This window comes from Otolemur garnettii, unplaced genomic scaffold (genome assembly GCF_000181295.1).
Source record: "Otolemur garnettii isolate 467f Iridium unplaced genomic scaffold, OtoGar3 scaffold00060, whole genome shotgun sequence".
Lineage (NCBI taxonomy): Eukaryota > Metazoa > Chordata > Mammalia > Primates > Galagidae > Otolemur > Otolemur garnettii.
In genome coordinates this window covers 1579878-1583290 of record NW_003852455.1, presented here as the reverse complement: position 1 = coordinate 1583290, position 3413 = coordinate 1579878, and the positions used below count along the sequence as shown (strand labels likewise).

The following is a 3413-nucleotide window of genomic DNA, read 5'->3' as shown; positions in this document are numbered from 1 at the left end:
AAAAAAAAATAAATAAATAAATAAATAATTTGTATTTTTCTTATATGTGTACACCCCTGTTCTTAAAGGGCGTGACCCAGAATCTGCCCAGAGATCCCCTGTGCTCTCATTCTATTGGCCAGAACTCAGCGATGTGGCCTTACCTGGCCTCATCTAGAGAAGACTGGTACCTTCCCACAGAGACTGGGAAATGTAGTGGGTATTCTGAGACAATTATGTGTCTAAAAACTCAGGTATTCCACTGCTCTAGAAGAAGGGAAGAAAGGATGTCTGGGACAACTTGCTGTCTCTACCTTTTTTATTTTGAAGTTATTAGGAACCCAAGGAAGGAGATTGTTAGTATAAAATATAATTTTTTATACAAAATAATAGTTTTTATACTATATTTGATACCTTTGTAAAATTTGATATCTGTTCAAAAATGAAAACAAGTATAAACCGTAAAGTACCTTGCGTTGTCATGTTCTTAACATCTTTCCAGATCAGAGAAGGTTTTGTTTGTCCTTTTAATCTTCTTTTGAATTTTAAAAATAATATTACATAGTCATAATAAATTCAAACAGCAGGAGTATACTATGTTAAAAAGTGAAGTCTTCTCAGTCTCTTGCCTCAAGGTGACGTAAATGCAGGTGTGCTCATAATTTGTGACTATTACAAGTTGAGCAGCCCTTATCCAAAATGCTCGGCACTATGGATGTTTTGGATTTCAGGCTTCTCTGGAGTTTGGAATGCTCCAGTGGACATTGCCTTTGAGTTTCCTGCTGCCAGCCAAAACGGTTCCAATTTTGGAGCATTTGGGATTTTTGGATCAGGGATGCTCGGTCTGTACGAACAAAGCCACAGTGAGTTGCCTCTCACATGTATCTTTGCCTGCTTTCTTTTTTTTTTTTTTTTTGTAGAGACAGAGTCTCACTTTATGGCCCTTGGTGGAGTGCTGTGGTGTCACGCTGCTCACAGCAACCTCCAACGCTTGGGCTTAGGCGATTCTCTTATCTCAGTCTCCCGAATAGCTGGGGCTACAGGCACCCAGCACAACGTCTCGCTATTTTTTTGTTGCAGTTTGGCTGGGGCTGGGTTTGAACCTGCCACCCTCAGCATATGGGGCTGGCGCCCTACTCAATGAGCCACATGCACTGCCCCTTTGCCTGCTTTCACCAGTAATTCCTAGGAAAATTTTGTAGACATCAAAGTGCTACTTGGAAAGGAATGAAGGTTTCAGATATTGTTCAGCTCTGCCAAAAGTCTTCTCCAAAGGCCCATACGTTGTCTCCTCCTTCTAGCCCGCATGAGGGAACCTGCTGGGAAGGTTCTGGGGCCCGGCGCAAGCTTGGAGCTGGGTTCTCTGGATAACATGGACCTGCTGCAGCAAGTCCTGGCAGGAACTGTGATGCCACAAAAATGTCTTAATCCTTTGTCCTACGTTCTGTGTTTGTGTCATTGTGCTAGCTTGTGTAGTTACTCAGGTTGCCACAGTGTAGGGTAGAAGTTGCTGGGGGCTGCAGAAGAGCCTTCAAGAGGGAGTCAGGGGCTTGGACGCTAGCCCCAGATCAGCACTAACTTGGGAACTGGGCCAACACTTCCTCTCCCTGGGCCTCAGTTACCTCTTACTTATTATTATTATTTTTTTTTTGTAGAGACAGAGTCTCACTTTTTCGCCCTCGGTAGGGTGCGGCGGAGTCGCTCCAGCAACCTCCAACTCCTGGGCTTAGGCGATTCTTCTGCCTCAGCCTCCCAAGTAGCTGGGACTACAGGCGCCCACCACAACGCCCGGCTATTTTTTGTTGCAGTTTGGCCGGGGCTGGGCCTGAACCCGCCACCCTTCGTATATGGGGCTGGCGCCCTACTCACTGAGCCACAGGCGCCTCCCACCTCTTACTTATAATAATAGGATTGGACTAGTGATCTTAGGTCCTTCCACTCCTACAGCAGTGATTCTGTGATTTGGTTACTGGTATTTTGAAGAAAGGACCAGACAAGATCATTGCCAGGTTGTGTCTACCAGTGTCTACCCCTTGACTAATTGTGCCTGGTATCTTATGTTAGTTATGCAAATGAGAAAGCAGGCAGAGCCGGCAGAGACTTTGGCTAAAGTGTCATGGAAATTGAAAGGGGGGATTCATTTCCAGCCTGGTTCTGAGATGGGAGCTACATGACTAGATTTGGCTACATCTATACCCAAACACTCTGCCTGCTCTTTAGAGCTGGCCCTCTTCAGCTTCAGATCTCGTTGCCTTGGGCTGATCAAGACTTAGCTCTAAGCTTAGTGTTGTGGAAGGCACCTGTAGTGCCAGCTATTTGGGAGGCTGAGGTAAGAGAATCACTTGAGCCCAAGAGTTTAAGGTTACTGTGAGCTGTGACACCATAGCACTCTACTTACGGTGCCATAGTGAGACTCTTGTCTCAAAAAAAAAAGAAAAAAAAAAAAGACTTAGCTCCAGTGGGTGTCACTACCTTCCTGCACCTGTCATTCCACACCCTCTCCTGGACCATTCTGGTATACACACACACCTGTACACCTACACAAACCTATATACCACAACCTGTATGCACAACCTCCCCATTTCTCTGCTCCCCTTTGTAGAAAACCATCTCTAGAGGGTTGTTTATACTATTTTTACATATTTACCTCCCATTCTCTTTTCAACCTACCTGGATCAGGCTTTGCCCCTACCATTGTGTTTATTTATTCAACAGACATTTACAGAGCATCTATGGTGAGTTAGCAGGATTTTCCGTTGGAGATACAGCATCTGTAACATCTTATCTAGTAAAAAGTTCTTGCCTTTATGGAGCTTATATTCCACAGTGGGCGGGGGGAGGATAGACAAGGAATAAGATAAGTAAATCGCTTCTTTGTGGGATGAGAAAAGCTCTGGAGAAAAAGCAAGGAGAAAAGTGTGAACATGGTGGAGGGGGCGTTCAGTTTTCTAGAGAGAAGAAAGAGCTCCCGGAGAAGGTAGGTTGGAACTCCCTTGCCCAAGGGAGGTAAGGGAGCAAGTGCTGCAGATAAGTAGGGGAAGAGGAGACAGCCAAGCACAAGCCCAGAGGTGGGAGTGGCCTGGTGTGTTTGAGAAACTGCAGGAAGTGGCTGGGGCCCAGCAGAGTGAAAGGGAGGCAGTGCACACAGGAGAGGTTCACAGTGAGGGCCAGCCAGGAGCAGCGCTTGTATCAGCACAGAGAAGGCTTTGTGGGAGGTGGTGTCTTGTCACCCTCTGGAAGGAAAGGATGAGAAGTGGTTCCTTGTGAAATGAGTGGGGTTGGCACTGTTGAGACACTGCCAGTAGTTTGAGGTGGCTGAAGGGTATACTGGCCACTTCTCAAGACTGCAGCACACTCAACCCAGGAGCAGCTCTTGACCAAATAAACCGCTGTTGGCTCGGCGCCTATAGCTCAACCGGCTAAGGCGCCAGCCA

At 46.4% G+C, this 3413-nt stretch overlaps 1 protein-coding gene across 3 annotated transcripts in view; it reads left to right on the top strand.

Moving 5' to 3' along the window:
- The window catches only part of BDH1 (3-hydroxybutyrate dehydrogenase 1), a 46045-nt gene that overhangs the window by 28541 nt on the left and 14091 nt on the right, over positions 1-3413 (top strand). The window lies entirely within an intron of this gene.